This window comes from Apodemus sylvaticus, chromosome 15 (genome assembly GCF_947179515.1).
Source record: "Apodemus sylvaticus chromosome 15, mApoSyl1.1, whole genome shotgun sequence".
Lineage (NCBI taxonomy): Eukaryota > Metazoa > Chordata > Mammalia > Rodentia > Muridae > Apodemus > Apodemus sylvaticus.
The window spans coordinates 83,628,347-83,649,144 of record NC_067486.1 but is presented as its reverse complement, the minus strand read 5'-3'; the positions used below and the strand labels follow the sequence as shown (position 1 = coordinate 83,649,144).

Sequence of the window (20,798 nt, the reverse complement as noted above, 5' to 3'; positions counted from 1 at the left end):
TCATTACCAGAGGATCCAAGCTTCCTTCTGGCGTCCATGGGCACCAGGCCCATAGGTGGTGGACAATGTTGAGGTGTTTTGGCAAAACACCCAAACATTTCAAAAAAATAATAATTAAAAATTTGTAAAGAAATGCATCATGAGAATTCTTTACACAGTCAACTTCAATGGATATAAAAGACGATTTCTATGCACAAGACCAGATGTTCAAACCTTATACATGCTGTGACGTCTGTTTGTAGTTGTCAGCTTCACTACATCTGGCCTAAAACCCAAAGATGGAGGGCACATCTCTGCCAGATTTTGCTTAACTGGAAGCAGGAAGATCCACTTCTAATCTAGATCTTTGAGTTAAGAAAACAGGCCTTTCTTTAATCCAGATCTTATGAACTGGGGAAAAGATAGGCCTTTAATCCCGATCTTTAATCCCAATCTAATCTAGGCCATACCCTCTGCTGGAAGCCTATATAAAGACAAATGAGAAGGAGGTTTTTGCTCTTTGCCTGCTTGCCCTTGCCTTGTTAGCAAGTGCATTCCTTCACTGGCATCAGAGCCTACTTCTTCAGGATTTCAGCATCTACTGAAGACCAACTGAGATGTCCAGCTTTGTGGACTGAATATCTACTGAATTCTTGGGCCTCCCATTTGCCATCAGCCACTGTTGGATTAGCTGAATTGTATCATGTAAGTCATTCTAATGAATCCCCTTCCTGTATATATAGAGATTCATTTTATAAATTCTGTTATTCTAAAGAACACTGTCTAAAACACATGCCAAGCAGGGACTTTACCATTAAACTGTCAATCCTGTTGGGTTATCACGATTTTGAGCCAAATTTGAAGCAAGCTTTAATTATATACTGGGCAGAATGATGAATTCTGTCCAGGCTCATTTCTGGGTTTCCAGAAAATGGCAACAAGTCACATTTTGCAGAGGCTTGAAAAGGTCACCCTATAAGGTCACCTTATTTCTCACCAGGCCCAATCATGAGCAAGCATATATCCTGACGTACTTCCTTCCTGCATACCTCCAATCTACATGGGATCAAGCATGTTCAGTGCAGTTGGGCTAAACAAGTTTGTTCAGGGGAGAAGCATGTGGCTTGCTATCTTATATAAGACAGCCTCTAAGATCTCAGGAAGTATTTGTCCTTGGACAAGGGGCTTACAGGTTAGAGGCATTTTTGTTTCTTGGGTGTCTTAGGCACAATAATTAAAACTTAAAACATAGCTTTGACTCTCACATATATCCCAGAACCCAAACCATGGTTTTAATAACAATATTATGGCAACCTGAGAATCTCTCCTAGGATCTGTCTTTTTATCCTTCTATTTCTGCAAGGAAGTCAATATTGTTGTTTTTCCTGCTATGCCTAATTTATGACAAACATCCTTGTACAAAGATCTCTGTTAAGGCAAAAAGAGATACTTGGTCTGATCTTAAGTGGACCATGATATGGCTAGGATCCCGAAAAGGGAACTTCTTAGCCCCAGAGAGACAAAGGGCAGAAAATAAGAGACAAAGATGGGAGACAGAGGACTAGGGAGAAGGGGAAGGGAGCAGTGGGGATGGAAGGGATATTTGTTCCTGAGGAAGACAAAGGAGTGACTCCTAGAGAGGAGACAGACTCGGCCCATAGGTAAATGGTGGTTTATAAGGGGAAAGGGGAAAGCCTGTGTTAGGCTGAGGGGTTTAATCTTAATTAAACATGTTAATTAGGTAAGCCAAAGAAGGCTTTTGATTGCTGAACTTCAATAGTTTAATGGTTGGACCTTGGCAGTCAGTCTCTCTCTCCCTGCTGTGTGCCACCACTGCCCGGCTCTCTCTTACTTATCTCTCTCTTACCTCTCTCTCTTTCAGCTTCTCTCTTGGCTCTCTTGGGCTCCCCTCCCCTCCCCCCTCTCTCCATGTGGTCATGGCCTGTCTCTGCTTCTCTACTCTCTCCCTCTCTCTGCCTTTCTCTGCCTCCATTACCCCCTTAACTCCCCTTCCCATGCCCTGAATAAACTCTATTCCATACTATGTCGGTATGTGTCTGGTCCCTCGGGGGAAGGGATGCCTTGGCATGGGCCCCCTGGGGCAACCCCTTCCCCCATACTACCATATACCATATTCTCTAAACCTCTTTCTCTTTTTTAGATCACAACACTCTGGACTCCATCTGAAACCCTCTTTCTCTCCCCCCACAGCCTGGAAGGCCCACCTTGTCCTTTCCCACCCAGCGATAGGCTGATCAGCTCTTTATGGATCAATCAGAAGATAACGGAAAACAAACGATTTACAAGATCCTGGAGTCAGGCAATGCTTCTAAGCAATGACGACACCACATCTGGACTGCATTCCGATCTGCTAGTATAGGGATCAGCACTCACATACACAGTGCATAAAACATCTCCCAACACAGTAGAAAGGACAGTGTTCCTAAAAGTCTCCAACATTGTTCATTGAGGTCACATGACTTATGCTGCGGGCATCGTGGCAAAGACTCTGCAGAACATTCAGGCCTTGGGACCAGAGGCAGACAGCATGGTGGGTAAATAAAACTGAGGGTGTGACCACTCCTAGGTAGGGCTAAGGAAATGGTTGAACAGGCCAGAAGAACAAGTTGGGCCATGAAAGGAGAGAGGGAAAGAGGGAGAGAGGGAGAGAGAGAGGGGGAGGAAGTGAGAGAGAGAGAGAGGGAGAGAGAGGGAGAGAGGAAGGAGGGGGAGAAAAAGAGAGAAGAGAGGGAGAGAGGGGAAGAGGGGGTGAGAGAGGAGGAGAGAGTGAGAGAGGGAAAGGGAGAGAGGGAGGGAGAGAGAGAGAGAGAGAGAGAGTGCGCGCAAAATAGCCCTTTTATAGTGAGCCTTATCTGGGTGTTACCAGGTACCTGTAGGGTAGAGCCTAGAGGAAATGCTAACACCTGTGATCTCATTTCCACTAGTAGTTCTATTCTGTTTGCTAAGTGCAGCTCAAGTCTTCCAGTAGTGGCAGTGATCTGAGCCTGCAGAAGGGCTTAGTTGTCCCCGAAAGCACTGGTTGTTTTTACAGACATGGTATGACTGGATGTGGTCATCCAGCACTTGGGAGGCAGAGGCAGGAGAATCTCTGTGAGTTGAAGGCCAGCCTGGTCTACATAGCAAGCTCCAGGAAAAAATTGGAAAATTGATTTCAAATACCTTAAAGGAAACACTAAGGGATGAAGCAGTGGAATGTTTTGCAAGAGGCCAGAAAAAAAAAATTACTGTTGCTACTGCTGTGATATCTCTGGTTTTGCTCCTAGAGGAGATTTTCTGTTTTTGTCTTTTTGTTTTTTGTTTATTTTATTTCAAAAACCATTAAGAGACTGGTTGAGCAGCTGGAAACATTGCAGATGAAAATGGAGGGGCCTGAGAAACAACAACAATAACAAGACAGCTGAAATAGGAAAACTGAAGGGACCATTCTGCTCTGTCATTTATAAAAGAGTTGCAGAATTGCCTGTGCAATTGGAGGGATTGGTTGCAAGTAGAGGTTAAAACAAGGAGCACCAGAGAGTGAACAAAAAGGCTCCATCCCAGTGCCTGAGCAAGAGAGTGGGAGTTTCCCAAAGGAGGAAAGAGGGAAGGAAACTGTCAGAGGCAGTTGGGTCAGAGAACAGCTGAAAAAGCAGGGGACAATCTAATGAAATGCCCATTTCTAAAGAAAGGGTCAATCTCTAACTGTGCTGCCAGAGCTAGACATGGATGGCCCTGGGGTATGAGATCACCATCAATTTTCCAAGCAGTCATATAACATATGTTTGCTAATGATGGAGAACAGGTTATGTCAAGTTAGGATGGTGTCCCATAGAAAAGATAGCTCTAAGGTGTTTTTAAAAGATGCTGTGATTTCATATATGATGCACTCACCTTATGTGAAACAAATTCTAAATACCTGGGCTACTCAAAAATAGCACTATGTAATAGTTGTACTAGAGGCTGGTCTGTAGTTGCAATGATTAACATAGTGGAAGTAAGAAGCCTCAAACAGCTCAAAATGGAGCAAGAGGAATGAATATAGTAAAAGGCCAGTTGTTGGGTAAAGGGCAGTACTCTTACATACTAGAACAGATTCAACTTGATGTTACTATACAACAATGTCACTTAGCAGCTTTAAAAGCTTGGGACAAAGTTGGGGAGAAAGTGCACCTCATTCACAAAGACCACAGAAGGCTCTGGAGAAGCCCTACTACCTGTGGACAAAGCCATTTCAGACCTGACACAAGGCAGGTGTTGACAGAGACCTTGGGGTTTGGAAATTTGAATACCTGAAAGTAAAAAAGTGTTAGACTATTAAAGGTGTGGGCTGGCTGGGTGGTGGTGGCGCGCACCTGTAATCTCAGCACTCTGGGAGGCAGAGGCAGGCAGATTTCTGAGTTTGAGCCAGCCTGGTCTACAGAGTGAGTTCCAGGACAGCCAGGGCTACAACAGAGAAACCTTTCCTCAAAAAACAAACAAACAAAAGAATGCCAATTTAGTTTTTAAAATTAATTTTATTTTTTATTTTAATATTTTTGCCACTAAGCTGTATTGACGCCAAGCCATTTGTAGTAAGACAGTAAGGCTTTAATAACAACAGTATAGTATCTTAGGAGGGCTAAGCAAAGCTTCAGGATTAGCAGCAGCTGTTCCGGGAGATGAAGAAGTTTGGGGTGGGGAGAGCTGAGAACAAAGGGAAGTTTCATGATGACAAGAATTTCAATCTGGGTGTTCCCAAATGTTCTGAGATGTTTGAGGTCCCACATTCCAGAGAGGCGTCCCTTTCCATGTCACCAGGGACCAAGTACGGTGAGGAGAGCTTCCTGGCACACCAGCGTGGGTTTTGGAGTAATAGTAGACAGAGCAGGCAGTTCTGGGTGATACTTAGAAGAGTATCACGTAGAGTAGGAGAAGAGAAAAGAAAGAGATGCCCACAGGGATGTAAATGCCCACAGGGGTGTAGGTGCCCACAGGGGTGTAGATGCCCACAGGGGTGTAGATGCCCACAGGGGTGTAGATGACCACATGGGCATAGCAGGCCAGAGAGACTGAGAGAGTCCACAAGGAGAGGCCAATGGCCAGAGCACATGGAGTGAAGCAGCAGCTGAAAAGGTGGACTCTCGAATTTAGAGTCACACTTTGTGGGTGGCAGAGGTCAGCTCAGAAAATTTGGAAAATTCCACCAGACCCCATGGGGTGGGGTGGGGGGTGGGGAGGTTGGAGGGGGAGCTTTATCCACCTGAAGATAAGGGAACCTTGCTACCTCATTTCCTAAGGACCAATCAGTTTAAAAGTCATATTGTTCTGCCAATCACATCGTGCCCAGTGGCTGCTGCTCAGCACGGCTGCCCAGTGTCAAAGCCTCTCCTTTGGGTGTGGATGACCCCAATAATAAGCTAAGGCCTACTGCAGAAACAAATGATCCGTGTATACCGCAGAAGAATTATCAGCAGCATGGTTCAGAGAGGCAGAGTCTCTTGGAAAGAAGCCCATTTATGTTACTCTTGGGTTTCAGCACTAAAAACAAAACAAACAAAAACAACAACAAAGTCAACCAACCAACCAACCAACCAATCAAACAAAACAAATGAGGTGACTGACTAGGTGTATGGAGGGAGAAAACAGCCAGAGGTGAAAAGATCAACACTAGACAAGGCCACGTGGGGTGGGGCGGGTGGGAGAGGAACAGGAGACCATAGCCAAAGTGGGTGGGTATGTAGGATTGAGAAGCTGGGAGAAGGGGAGCCCTGCCCACCCTTGGGCTGGGGAGGCGGAGGGTAGGGTCAGGGTAAGTTGGTCAGGATGGCAGGTAAGTGTCTAGAGACTGAAGGAAAGGGTGGCCAGAGTTTACTTGTCCTGAGTTTGAGATTAACTCCATGCCCTCTAAACTTTTCCAGCCCCAGGAGGGCTTCCCTTTCCTGGTGTTCTCATTCCTATATAATCCTGCCATTTCTTTCATAGTCTCCCTGGGCTCTCTTGGGTCCCCTCCCCCATCCTGTCTCCTCTCACTCATTTCGCTCTGGGCTCTGGATTCTTCTAGATGCCTCTGGCTGTGTTCTCCCTCACTTCTACAATAAAAACCTTCTCCTCAACTGTACCTAGGCGTGGCCATGGTCTCATGTTATACTCCAGAGAAATGCTCCACCACTGAGCTACATTCCCAGCCCTTGATTCTGCTTAGCCTGGCCTTGAACTTGTGATTCTTTTGTTTCAGCTGCCTCAATGGCTGGATTACAGGGTACCCCACCAGGCTCATCTTTGAGATGTGTCTCTAAGCATTTGTCCTGTCACAAATGTACCACAGGTAGTTCTACATCAGATTTCCCACCTAGGCTGCTATAGAGATTAAAAGGTCAAAACAAATGCTTATATTTTAACAATCAAACCTTTACTCCTTGGAGCCCAGTTCAGTGACTTGGGATGTCTCACAAAAAAACCTACAGCTTAACTCCTAAGTACACATGGTGATTCACCCCACAAGTCAGTCATAGGAAAGACAACTGCTACCTTAAATATGATTCAACAAGACAATGAGATGACTGCCGTACACACACACACACACACACACACACACTACAGATCTCACCTCAAAGGAAATAAGAGAAAGTTTATTCTGGGGCCACACATGAGTGACCATGGCTGAGGAACAGAACTCAAGGTCACCCAGGTCCCCTGTTCTCAATCTAGAAGCAGTTTCTGATATTTTGTTTGATTTTTTTTTAAAAACAGAAACAGAGCAAAGAAGCTCATAACTCAATGCATTGTGTACTACCTCAGAGGAACTATTAAGTGAGCATTCACAGAAGCCTCAGCTGCTGTCTGAGAGCATTCTTAGTCCTTTCATAGGGGGAGAAGAGGATTTTGTTAGCTTAATACTTTACAAAAGTCATTATTTTATTTATGCTCCAAAGAAATTGTGATTAGGTTAAAAGATCAGCAATATGGTGGTTTGGATAGGTATGGCCCCCAGGGACTCATGTGTTTAAATACTTGGCCCATGGTGAGTGGCACTGTTAGGAGGTGTGGCCTTGTTGGAGGAACTGTGTCACTGTGAAGGCAGGTTTGTGTGGCACACAGTCTCCTTCTGCTGCCTGTGGATCAAGATGTAGAATTCAGTTCCTTCTCCAGCACCATGTCTGCCTGGATGCTGCCATGCTTCCCGCCGTGATGATAATGGACTGAATCTCTGAACTGTACGTTAGCCCCAAATTAAAAGTTTTCCTTTATAAGAGTTGCCATGGTCATGGTGTCGGTTCGCAGAAGTAAAACCCAAACTGTGAAGCAACATTTCAAACTCTCCATAGACATTAAAGTTTTCATCAGTCATCACTGCAGACCTCTTTCCAGGAATTCACATTTACACTGCTTATTTATCTAGATGTGGGCCCCACATTAATAGAACATGAGATTGTTAGATAATCTAGTGGAACTCACTCTGACCAGGCTAATCTTGAACTCAGAAATCCACCTGCCTCTGCCTCCCAAGTGCCGGGATCAGGTCTGCTTTGATACATTAAATGGGCACCCCAGTCACTTAGCCATTTGTCCTGGGTTTGAGACCTAGATGTTTCTTTTTTCTTTCTTTTTTTTTTTTTTTTTTTTGGTTTTTTGGATTTGGGTTTTTCGAGATGGGTTTCTCTGTGTAGCCCTGGCTGTCCTGGAATTCACTCTGTAGACCAGGCTGGCCTCGAACTTAGAAATCTGCCTGCCTCTGCCTCCTAGAGTGCTGGGATCACAGGCGTGTGCCACCACCTCCTGACTCTAAGACAGACGTTTCTTATGGCCTGAGGCTATTATACAATTGTGAGAGGGAGTCCGAGAAAGACGTGCTGAGATGAACTGCCCTTGGGGTAAAAGACTTAGAGTTAGTAACAAATGCCACACACAACAGAGTAGGGTTCTGAAGAACAAGGCTTCATATTTACCTGACAAAGTGCGTTGTCCGTTTTCACAGGGAGGAGGGTACCACACAGCAGGCTTTGTTAATAAATAGTATACACTTGGTTAGTAAGCATGTAATCTCAGGTTGTCTGGGATTCCTGGTGAAGGGGTTGGGGATGGGTGGGGAGTGTCAGCTTTTTGTGAGAGCTGAGAAGAGAGAGGCTGCAGGGTCACAGCAGGTGGCCTGTCACACATTTTCAAGGGAGAAAGATTACAGGGCTGTTAAGTGGCCTGGTTGTGAGGCCACAGTGATCTAAGAGAGAGTGTTCCCAGAAGTCTCCAGTCCAGGCTGCTCTTTGTCCCAGCAGCAGTCTCTGTATGCTCACTGAGCAGAACTTCAATGGTACACAGTAGCAGAGCAAACAGTCAAGAGTTTTAATATAAGTAAGGAATAGTACAGTCTAGAAAGAGTGGGCCATCTGTGCAGCACCAGCACACGTCTAGTGTTACTCAGGCTTGGAGGCCAGCCATACTCCCTGTCACCTTTAGCAACAAACCAGAGACAGAGATAGGTGGGGGAGAAAGTTTTACACAAGTCCACACTTGGAAAACTGGATTAAAGACAATATGCCTTAGAGGATAGCATTCCTCAGGTTTGAAGGGAAAAGTAGTCTTGGGGGTTTTATGGTGTAATGGGTGGAAGAATGTGCTTAGAGGTGTTCTTTGTTCTCTCATGTGAGTTCCTAACATGAGAACTTAACATTTTCTTTGAAATTATTCTTAAAGCTGGACTTTCTCTCTCTCTCTCTCTCTCTCCCTCCCTCTCCCTCTCTTCCCTCTACCCTCGCTCTCAACTTTTTTTATTGGTTCTTTGTGAGTTTGACATCATGCACCTCAATCCCATTCTACTCCTCCCCTCATACCTGCCTCCACCCTTGCAACCTCCCCTCAACAGAGGGAAAAGAACTTTTTGTGGAAGCTGTAGTATGTCAGTGTGTCCCATAGTCTACCCTTTTGTCTATATTTCTTTGCTTGCAGTTGTTGATTGCAATGACTCGGTCTGATATGTGGCCTCTGGCTTCTGATACTTTTATGAATACTGCGACCTCCCTGGGACTCCTCTCGGATATCCTGTTGTTGCCCTGTGTCATGGAGGTCTCTAGTCTTGCATCTGTGGGATCAGCCCCTTTATGTGCTCCCGCATCATCGATGGGGTAGGTGTTGGAGTGGGCCAATTCAAAACCCTGGGTCTGGGCCTGAGAGGTATCTGCTGGTCAGCCAGACCTTTCCTGCTCTCACACCCTCAGGGCCGGCTCCCCAGCAACTCCCTGTAACCAGGGCCAGTTCTACTCTACTGCCTAGGTGAGGTGCAGGGCCCATTCTCCTGAGTGCTACAGCCAGTCAGAGACATGGCCGCTCATATGACCCTGGGCTCAGCTCTCCCATGTGCCATAGGTGGCAAAAGATGAGTGAGGACATTGTTTTCTTTTCTACATCACTGCACAACAGAGAAGAGACAGGGGCTGGCTCACACGAAACTCGTGCATTGTGCAGGGCCTACTCTCCTACTGCTGGCTAGGGCAAGCCTCAAGTCTCTTGCTCTCACACCCCAGGACCAGCTCTTCCAGGATCCCCAGTTGAGGGGTGGGTATAGCTGGATCGTGAGGTAGAACTATTCTCAGTCTTCTGAGAAACTGCCAAATTGAATTTCTTGCTTTCTTTCCTTTTTTTTTTTTTGAGACAGGGTTTCTCTGTGTAGTCCTGGCTGTCCTGGAACTCACTCTGTAGACCAGGCTGGCCTCCAACTCAGAAATCTACCTGCCTCTGCCTCCCAAGTGCTGGGATTAAAGGCGTGTGCCACCACCACCTGGTCAAATTGATTTTCAAAGTTGTTGTACAAGTTTGCACTCCCACCAGAACTGGACTAGAATCGTGATGGGGATTGCATTGAATCTGTAGATGGCTTCTGGTAATAGGGCCATTTTACCACTGATTACTCCTACTGATCAACATGCTTGGAAGATCTTTCCATTTTCTGAAATCTTCAATTTCTTTCTTCAGAGACTTGAAGTTCTTGTCATACAGATCTTCCACTTGCTTGGTTAGAGTCACATCAAGATATTTTATATTACCCGTGGCTATCGTGAAGGGTGTTGTTTCCTTGAATTCTTTCTCGGATCCTATATCATTTGTATAAAGGAAGGCTACTGATTATTTTGAGTTAATTTTGTGTCCAGCCACTTTGCTGAAGTTGTTTATCAGTTGTAGGAGTTCTCCGGTACAATTTTTGGGGTTGCTATGTATACTATCATATCATCTACAAATAGCAATACTTCTTCCTTTCCAATTATAGCTCCATGATCTCCTGAGTTGTCTAATTGCTCTAGCTAGAACTTCAAGTACTATATTGAATAGCTAGGAAGAGGGTAGGAAGCCTTGTCTTGTCCCTGATTTTAACAGGCTCAGGGACCTCTTGCAACTCACCTCTGCAGGGCGTGTTTCTGTTGGATCTGACTGAGATGGGATTGGTGAGATAGGTTCCAAGCTGGTCTGTCTTGGAGCCCCCACAGGTTTCCATGGTGAAGCAGGATATTCTTGGGGTCTTGCAAGGCTCCTCCAGACAAAAGAGATAGCCAGAGCCTATGCCATGGTCCTCAGGGGCTGTTCTTTATGACTTATTGTTGAGGGCCTCTGGGTCAGCTCCTCCCAGAACAACCTTCATCCTAACAATAAGACTAAGTAACTTCCTGTAACTCATGTAAGAAGTCCCATCTTCTCTTGTTACAAGCAGCTTCCTTGAAGGCTGACACAGGTCAACCTTCTGAAGAGCTTTACTGTGTGAAAAGATCTTGGAGGGGACAGCAGGCCCAGGTCTGAAGAGGAGCTTCCTCACGTGGCACATCCACCTCCACTGGAAACAGCAAAAGTCATGAAGCCAGCACAGCTACTTGACACAGTTTGAGTAAATCAGAGCTGAATTCTGGAATTGCTGTCTTCCTATCTCTCACTTTGGGGTTTGGTCTCTGAGTGTTGCATTCTTGGGGACTTTCTGCACTATGATTCATTTTATGGCTTTTCCTGAGAAAATTATCTGAGTCTTTTTAGGAAAGTCCTAAACTTAACTTTATCTGGCCACTATTTAGAAGTTTTCCTTATACTCTGGAGATCATTAAGCACAGATAAGGACGCAGCTAGATGAGGCCATTACAGGAGTCTTCTTGGGGCATCTACCCCAAGCTCAAACTGTATGGCTGGTGCAGGGTAAACAGAGACAACTGACAAACTCTGACTGGCCAGGAGGTCACAGATTCAAGGCCTTCTTTTACAATATGTTTACAGCACTCTGAAATGTAGTTTAAAGATGGGATCAAACAGGGTATAGCCCAGGGGGAATAGAACTCTGTAAATAAGATGGGTCGACTAAAATAACTTCTACTTTACAGCGTAAATGATGAAACAGTACAGTAAAGGAGTTAGGTGTTAGTGTTTGTTATTCATAAAGAGACAGTTCAGATATTTCCTGTTTGTCTGGAATGCTTTCAAACTGCAAACATTGCCAGCCTAAAAACAGGCTGTCATAGAATAAATGTGTTTGCTTTGAAGGAGACATTCCTTAGAGTTTTTGAACTGGAGTTATAGATAATAATAAAATCTGTTCTATTTGTACTTTCTAATTGTGATTGAACTTGTAACCTTGGACATCTAATGCAAAATCAAACATATAATCTATACTTCTTGGATAATCATTAGTCTGTCTTTGCTCTATGAAACCTGTATAAATAAAGAAGTAATCTGTTTGCTACTCAGTCAGAGCTGCAGAAGAGGCATGTTTGCTAGCCATCTGGAGTGGCACGAGTCCCCTGACCATTGAGTCTGACCCCTCCCTGCACTCTTGGACTCCTTTTTCTCCTCTAAGGACCACCCTCCTAGGGACTGGCTACACTGCAGACATTTTGTTGTTATTTTTTGTTTTTTGTTTTTTTTCAAGACAGGGTTTCTCTGTGTAGCCCTGGCTGTCCTGGAACTCACTCTGTAGACCAGGCTGGCCTCGAACTCAGAAATCTGCCTCCCAGGTGCTGGGATTACAGGCGTGCGCCACCACTACCAGCACCACTGCAGACATTTAATTAATGTCACTATTTATAGCGTGACAGAGGGCCTGGCAGAAAGTGACTTCAAACCATGCCAACAAAGGTTTCTAATTCTTACGTGGTTTTGGAGGGTGGCAAGAAGCTCCACCCACAGGACTTAGTCTGGCCCAGCCTACATGCCAAAGGCTGCATAGGCCAACACTGAGGGGGAGCATGCTTTTTTTTTTAAAAAAGATTTATTTATTACTATATGTAAGTACACTGTAGCTGTCTTCAGACACACCAGAAGAGGGCATCAGATCTCTTTACAGATGGTTGTGAGCCACCGTGTGGTTGCTGGGATCTGAGCTCAGGACCTTCGGAAGAGCAGTCAGTGCTCTTCCCCGCTGAGCCATCTCTCCAGCCCCCAGTAGGAGTGTACTTTATCTTTCAGGTATAAGGGGGAGTAGGATTTATTTTCTCCCAAGGCAACAGACACCTGTCAGTTCTCTACCCCAGGGGACAGACTGAAGAAAGCATGACCTGATTTCTGGTAGGGAAAGAGAGAGCAGTTAGAAGGTCTGTGATCTATCATGCCTTGGGGGTGACTTTTTCTTTTGAAATTTACCCATTACACCTATCTCTCTTATCAGTGTATTTTCTTTAATAAGTTTTCTTTAATCTTTCCCAAATCTGTTCTAGCTTGGCAGATACTTTTATTGAGCTACATAAGAAGACATTTGTAGTATTGATTTTTAGTAAATCCTGATGCAGGGTTGCTTCCGCCTCAGTGGTTTGCGTTCCTGGATGAAAGACACACACAGCCATTACATGTCAATAAGCCTTAAGCAGCGCCACAGCTGGGCATCCGCCTAGCCGCCATGCTGCTGGACTCTACCTCCCACCCCTAAGTCCAAGGCACTACTTACTACTCGCCCGGTGAGTTGCGTTCCTCCGCTCCATCTCGGCCGCTCGCCCTCTGGGTTGCCTTTCATGGCGGCTTTTGATTCTCACTCCTGTACACACCTCAGGCACGGTACCGCCCTCCTTCGCCTCCACACTCTCCTCCTTCCTCCTCGAGGTCCCATGCCGGGAATCTCATCCACCTCTTTCTCTTCTCCCCAGCTCTTGGCTGCTGGCCTCTTCACTTGCCAATCAGAATTAATTAGGGGCAGGTTTCCAGAAGCTAGCAGTTTGGGGGAACCCAATTAACATTAGAGTACAAGCTGCTCCAAACATTGGCAGCTTAGAGGCCATTGAGGAGGACTATTCCCTCCCTCATAATCAATTTTTGGACTTTTCCTCCCATTGTAACATAAAAGAGGTAGGCATAACAACACCCTTCCCATTAAAAAATTGCATATTGATGGGCCAGTGGCATTTGCTTTTAATCCCAGCACTTAGGATGCAGAGGCAGGCAGATCTCTAAGATTTTGAAGCCAGCCTGGTCTACATAGTGAGTTCCGGGACAGCCAGGACTATGTAGAGAAACTATGTCATAAACAAACAAGCAAACAAACTTTATATTGATTGATTGGGTGTGCATAATGTACCATGATGTACATGAGGCAGTCAGAGGACGACATACAGGAGTCAGGTCTGTCCCTCCACCATAGTTCCCAGAGAGTGAGCTCAGGTTGCCCGGGTTGGTGAGCACCTTTCACATGCTGAGTCATCTCACCTGCCCACAACGGCCGTGCATTAAGAATTTTTTTTTTTTTTCGAGACAGGGTTTCTCTGCATAGCCCTGGCTGTCCTGGAACTCACTCTGTAGACCAGGCTGGCCTCGAACTCAGAGATCCGCCTGCCTCTGCCTCCCAGAGTGCTGGGATTACAGGCGTGCGCCACCACCGCCCGGCTCGGCCGTGCATTAAGATTTAAAGCATCGTGTGAAGGTGGAGGCATCTGTGCCTTGTTGGGACTAAGGAAATGCTACTTCCTCATCAAAAGACTGGACCCTGAGTTCTCCATCTGGTCCTGGGAGGGAAAACAGGATGTTCTCATCTGTTCCAAAGAATAGAATATTATATACTATTGACCTGTTCCCCTCTTAAGAGTTAACCTGACCACAATACCCTTGAAAAAGATGATTCACCTGGAAACATGATAAGGACATGGGAGGAATAATTATCCTTTTAGCTCAATAATTCCCCTTAGCTCTGGTCCTCAAGGCAGCGGGTTCCACAGCTTCACTGCTAAACTGGCCCATGTTTCTGAGTTCTAACTCAAAAAGTATAACTCTTCTTTTCCCATTTCTGTATGTTTTCAAGACAGAGCTTTCTGTGTGTATCCCTGGCTGTCCTATATCAGCTTTAGACTCCAGAGCTCCACATGCCTCTGTCTCCTGAGTGCTGGGATTAAAGGTGCCTGCTACCACTGCCAGGATTCCTTTTGTGTCTTGTTTTTGAATAGCAACCAAAATCCTAACATGCTGTATTGGTTACTTTTTTGATGCTGTGATAAAATGGCCAATGGCAACTTAAGGAAGAGAAAATTTATTTTGGCTTAAGGTTCAGTGAGGTTAAAAGTCTACCAAGGTGGAGAGAAACATGGCAGACAAGTGGCAGGCCAGGCAGTAGCCGGAAGCTGACCCGGAAATGGGTGGAGGCTTTAGGCTCTCTAAGCCTGGCTTTGGTGATACACTTCCTCTAGCAAGACCGCACCTCCCCACAGCCTTTACAAACCGCACAACCAGCTGGGACCAGATGTTGAAATGCCTCAGCCTTTGGGGATAGTTTGAATTCAAACCAGGACACATGCTTTCCTTGGCACATGGCTTCTCCATGCTCCTCTGCAGGCCCCTTCCCTAAACACTTGCAGACTCTGTTGCTGATCCTAACAAAAAGCCTGGCTTTCCCCTTCTCCACCTCCATCCTCCCGGCACTGCTTGGGATTTTAGCTTGTTTACTTTGTTGCTTTTCCTTTCAAAATCTAACAAGATAGTCCTCAGGCTTCCTTCCGAGGCCATTTTGAAATTCTTTTATTGCAAGGTGTGTTAGAGCATGCCTTTGATCCCAGCACTCAGGAGGCAGAGAGGTAGGTGGATCTGCCTCTGGTTTACATAGTGAGTTCCAGGCAAGCCAAGGCTACATAGAGAGACCACCTCAAAAATAAAAACAAAAACCAAAGCCCCCAACACACAAAAACCAAAAGAAAAAAGTATCAGTGAGAATAAGAATCCACAAAAGAGTGGGGGGGCGGTGCGGGGTGGTGGTGGTGGTGGTGGTTAATCCCAGCACTTGGGAGGCAGAGGCAAGCAGATTTCTGAGTTCAAGGCCAGCCTGGTCTATACAGAGAAAACATGTCTTCAAACAAACAAACAAACAAACAAACAAAAAGAATCCACAAAAGAGAGCCCTGATTTCTCTGATACACCTTTACTATGACATCTTCTGCTTGTTCTGTTCGTTACCATCCTTTCTAGTGTGACATTTTGGTGACAGACAGGGAACTCTCTTGTGTTTGTGGCAGTAGGTGGATCTGCCTGTATACAGCTGAAGATCTCTGGCTGTATTGCTCTCCAATAAGACTAATAAGATAACTATTGTAGTGTTGCTTTCTCTTCCATGACATTCCCAGAGCCATCTTGGAGTAGAGAGTGCCTGTTAGCCACAGTAACTAACTGAGCAGAACAACATAGTACTGTTTAGATCTGCAAAAACAGTAATGATACTCCCTTATTAGAAAAAGGGGATGCTCTACCAGCTGAGGCTGGAGAGATGGCTCAGAGGTTAAGAGCACTGGCAGCTCTTCCAGAGGTCCTGAGTTCAAGTCCCAGCAACCACATAGTGGCTCACAACCATCTTTAATGGGATTCGGTGCCCTCTTCTGGTGTGTCTGAAGGCAGCTACAGTGTGCTCATATGCATAAAAAATAATAAAAAAATAACTTTGCTGGGCAGTGGTGGCACACACCTTCAATCCCAGCACTTGAGAGGCAGAGGCAGGCAGATTTCTGAGTTCAAGGCCAGCCTGGTCTACAGAGTAAGTTCTAGGACAGCCAGGACTACACAGAGAAACCCGGTCTCAGGGGAAAAAAGAAAAGAAAAGAAAAGGGGGAGGACCATGGGTCCCTCAGCTGGACTTCTAGTTACTCCTTCTGGCCCTCCTCCTAGGTCCATGTGATCCTGGAAGATTCTGGAGTATACAAGAAGTGGAGGCTTAACTGAACTAGATCACATGATGTAGTTCCCATGAGGTCTCATCAGCGACAGGGTAGGACTCTGGAGTGATACAGCTGTTTAGGGTCACCCAGTCTCCAATAATTAAGTCTAATAAATTCTTTGGTTCATAAATATGAACTTCAGTGGTACCCTTACTTTGGTCTGGCATTGGAAGGTTCATGAGAAAGGATAGGTAAACGCCACCTTTCAGAAGAGCTTTTTAGGAGAGGGAGCCCTGAAAAGGACTGCAGGCCCAGGTCTGAAGGAGAGCTGCAGAGAGAAAGAGAGAGAGAGAGAGAGAGAGAGAGAGAGAGAGAGAGAGAGAGAGAGAGAGACTGTTATGGCCAGGCGAAGCTATAACCAGGTCTTGAAGGCATAACCAGGTCTTGAAGGATTTGACAAAACTCTTCCTGGAGAGATGATACACATGTCTACTCATCCAAGATAAAGAACCAAGGAACCCTCAACAGACCGAAGTCCAACTTGGTGAACAAACAAGGTTATTAAGGATACTTACAGGAATATAGGTGATGGGTACTGGCTGGTTTTGTGTGTCAACTTGACACAGGCTGGAGTTATCACAGAGAAATGAGTTTCAGTTGGGGAAGTGCCTCCATGAGATCCAGCTGTGGGGCATTTTCTCAATTAGTGATCAAGAGGGGAGGGCCCCTTGTGGGTGGTGCCATACCTGGGCTGGTAGTCTTGGGTTCTATAAGAAAGCAGGCTGAGCAAACAAGAGGAAGTAAGTCAGTAAGAAACATCCCTCCATGGCCTCTGCATCAGCTCCTGCTTCCTGACCTGCTTGAATTCCAGTTCTGACCTCCTTTGGTGATGAACAGCAATTTGGAAGTATAAGCTCAATAAACCCTTTCCTCCCCAACTTGCTTCTTGGTCATGATGTTTGTGCAGGAATAGACACCCTGACTAAGACAGTTACTTACATGAGCAGAAATGACTCAGTCAACCAATATGGCTGGGACACCAGACTGGGAGCCTGGAGCACACTGCACAGGCTGCAGGCAAGTGGGGAGCTTGAGAATGTCCTTTCCGGGTGTCTCCGTTGCTCTAAACCTCTTCCTGCTTTCTATTTTGTTAAGGCAGTTGGTCTGGTCTGAGTCTACCTTGCAGCTTTTCTCCTCTGAGAGTCTTTTGTGTAGCTCAGTTTCCCCTGTCTGAGAGGGACTCTCAGCTTTTATTATTTCTCTGACAGGGAGGAACCTAGTGCATTTGATCGGTTTCAAGGACTTCTTGAAACTATTTTTTTAACCTTCTTCCTTAAGGAGTTTTCCTGAAGAATAGAATGCTCCAATTTTGGAGAAACTGTTCTACAAGGGGAAAGAGGATCTTCCTTTCAAATCCATAGACCAAAGTGGGCTTGGGTTTTTGGAATGGGAAGAATTTCATACTATATAAACCAGTTTGGGGACATAGATTTTGAGGCCTCTTCCTATTCTGCTATTCCATATTGCTAGAACTTTCTAGTGGATGACCTGTTTCACTTGTGTTTTCAGATAGTCAGAAGTGACGAGAGAGTATTGTTGTCTACTTTTTGTTGGATGTCATGTTTATATATTTGCTGATGGTATCCCTTACTAGAATACGTTTTTCATGACCTAAAAGTCTCCAGCAACACAGCTATAGTCATTTGGTCCACAGAACCCTGACAGGTAGAAGTCCACCTACATTGAGTGCCTCCTTTTCTAGAGGCTGGGTCTTTTATTCTGGGTCCATATCTAGGCCTCCTGGCAGCAATTATGGTTCACCTAAAACAGTCTTTTTTTTATTCATTTTCATCTTCCTTTTTCGGTTTTTCGAGACAGGGTTTCTCTGTGTAGTCCTGGCTGTCCTGGAACTCACTCTGTAGACCAGGCTGGCCTCGAACTCAGAAATCTGCCTGCCTCTGCCTCACAAGTGGTGGGATTACAGGTGTATGCCACCACGCCCAGTCCCTTCTTCCTTTTTCTCTCCCCCTTTTCTTTTTTCTTTTTCTTCTTTTTTCTTTTTCTTTTTTTCTTTGAGACAGGGTTTCTCTGTGTGGTCCTGGCTGTCCTGGAACTGACTCTGTAGACCAGGCTGGCCTTGAACTCAGAAATCCACCTGCCTCTGCCTCCCAAGTGCTGGGATTAAAGGCGTGCGCCACCATTGCCTGGCTTTCTCTTCCCCTTTTCATGAGGAGGCTTCCTCAGCGACATCTTTTCTCTTTCATTCTCCACCATATTGAAACTACAATTTCCTCCTATCTATCTGTAAGAAGGCCCTACAGTTCCACTCTTGGATTCTGTTATAGCGCATGCCTCAGAGTGTGGTCCTCTTGGAGGTGAGGCCGAGAAAAGTGGGTGTCCCCAGGACAGCTAGCTAGGGGCAGGTGAGTTTTGGGATTGGGAACCACATTTACTCTAGAGTCTCAGAAAAGAGGACAATCAACACCTGTTCATAAAGCCTTTGCTTGTTTTCACTCTCCACAGCAAGCACCAGGCCAGGGACCTTCCAAAGTCTAAAGTCCAATGAGAGAAGAAACGAGGGAGCGAATGTCTGGGCCAGCAAACGAGGAAATAAGAGACAGAAGAAAGAAGAACTCCGACAATAAACGGTGTGAGAGAAAAGAAGAGAGAATGATCGAGAGAGGGTGGGAGCGACCGAGAGAGGGGGCAAGGAAGAAGCGAGGAGGGGACAAGTGAGGCAATGATTGAAGCAATGAATGTACGATGAAGAAAGGAAGAAAGTAATACAGGGAGAAACGAAGAAATGAATGAGGCAGGAAATGGGAAAGTGAGGACGGAAGGAGGCAATGAGGGAGATGGTGAGTGAATGGGTGTGAAGCGACAAGCGAGTAAAGAAGCTATGAATGAGAGAATGAGTGAGGGTAAGAACAAGGAGGCGAGGAGAAAGGGAAAGGAGGGCATAGATCTGCACCTCCAAAAGGCACCTCAAGGGTGGCGCTCGGGGACCGCGATCCCGGCAGAGCAGCCCACGTCCGACCCTTCAGCCTCGCTCCGCCCTGCCCCGCCCTGCCCAGCAGCGCCCCGCCCCCAGCCACTTGCGCCTGCGCGTCATCCCACGTGACGGCGAGGTCCCGCCCCCCACCTCCAGCTCCCGTCTCCCGCCTGCTGCGAGAGCGGCCTCAGCTTGCGGCAGCACCAGGTCAGCTGCGAGGCATGTAACGTGAGGGCCCGACAGGCCTTCGTGGACGCGGGGATGGGAGAGGGAGCGGGGATGGCGGCGGGCGCGGAGATCTGGGCCGAGTCCCACGAGCGCTTGGGGCGGGCGACTGCCTGACGTGGCGGGGGCTTGGCCGGGCGACCCCCGGGCGTCCGGCGCGGGCCTGGCGCTCTGGCGCGGGCCCGCCGAGGCCTGCGCGTGGCTGAAGCGGACCGTGGCCCTCGCCGCCCGGCCGGTCAGGTTCTGTCGCCAGCCGTGGGTCCGAGTGTGGCCTCTGGCCTGTCCCCGTCCCTCGAAGCGATTGGAGCAGGGATTGCAACAGGCGGCGGGCGGGTCTGGCTGCCGCTCCCGGCGTGACCTCAAGCTCTTCAGCAGCCGCGGCCGCGGTTGTTGAGAGAAGCCGGAGAGCTCGCGCTGTCAGTGCAAAATCTCCGGGTTGTACTAGTTTAGATCCCGTACGGGCCGGGCGAACGGACCTGTCCGGGCGCAGCGGGGCCACCTCCTGCCCGCGCGCCCGCGCGCGCGCGGCTGCTTCCTGGGGTAAGGCCTGGCTCCCAGGCAGTGCTGCTCTGGGGAAAAGCCACAGAGCACGTCAGCACCTCTTGGAGACTCCCTCCCACCCCCGTGGAAGTAAGGACCCACTTCCTCTTCTGCTCTTTCCAAGCTGCTGTTTTTCTTTTGCGTTGTGATGCGGATGCGCTGAGGACAGATACTGGATGTGAGCCCCCGCAAAAGGTTGAGGATGCCCTTCCAGTAAATGATTCGTCGAAGATTCCTCTAAAATGGTTCAGTGAACAGCAAACAATGGTTGGAAACCTAGATATCTTTACTAGAGGGCCCTTAAATAAAACGTGTTTGTACGTGCGAGGGGGGCATGAAGTTATAAGCAGAAGCTAATGGAAAGAGTAGAGGAATATTGTAGATCTGCAGGTACCAGAGTCTCCGTAATGTTTTGTCGTTAAAAAAAAAAAGTGAAGCCAGGTGTGGTGGCTCCTGCCTTTAATCCCAGCACTCTGGAGGCAGAGGCAGGAGGAACTATGTGAGTTCGAGGACAGTCTGAACGAGAGTTCCAGGACAGCGAAGGTTGCTACACAAAGAAACACTTGAAAAACAAAGTGTCTGTATGTGCACCTGGGTGAAGGTACGCTAGAGACCAGCAGAGGGCGCCTCCACCTGATGTCAGCGCTGGGAACTAAACTCCAAGTTCTCTGCAGGGATAGTTTTGCACTAAGTGCCCTGAGCCTTCTCTCTAACCCCACTTCTTCCTTATTTATTTATAACAAGTCTACATATTCTAGGCTGGCTTCCAACTTTGTGATCTTTTTGTATTGGCACCCCTGAGTGCTGGAGTTACAGATCTGTTACCATCGTATCTGGCTATACCAGAGATCTTGGATGCTGTTGAATTGAATTGTTGTACTGAATTTCTTTTCTTGAGCTTAGTAAATGTGCTCTGCCTGTCCAAAGATGTAGCCATCCTGTTTTACTGTACTTGTTTTTGTGGTGGCCATTTAGAAAGCAGATGATATCCATCCCCTTCCAAGAGG

At 46.7% G+C, this 20,798-nt stretch overlaps 1 protein-coding gene across 3 annotated transcripts in view; it reads left to right on the top strand.

Moving 5' to 3' along the window:
- The first annotated feature begins 19,163 nt into the window (after positions 1-19,163).
- The window catches only part of Klhl22 (kelch like family member 22), a 38,634-nt gene continuing 36,999 nt past the window's right edge, over positions 19,164-20,798 (top strand). Inside the window, exon 1 of one of the 3 annotated variants that reach the window (XM_052158716.1) lies at positions 19,164-19,233. The gene's annotated coding sequence lies outside the window, so the exon portion shown is untranslated. Of the gene's footprint in view, positions 19,246-19,724; positions 19,882-20,798 lie in introns of those variants that run through there. The other 2 variants (XM_052158719.1, XM_052158718.1) reach the window with 2 other exon arrangements.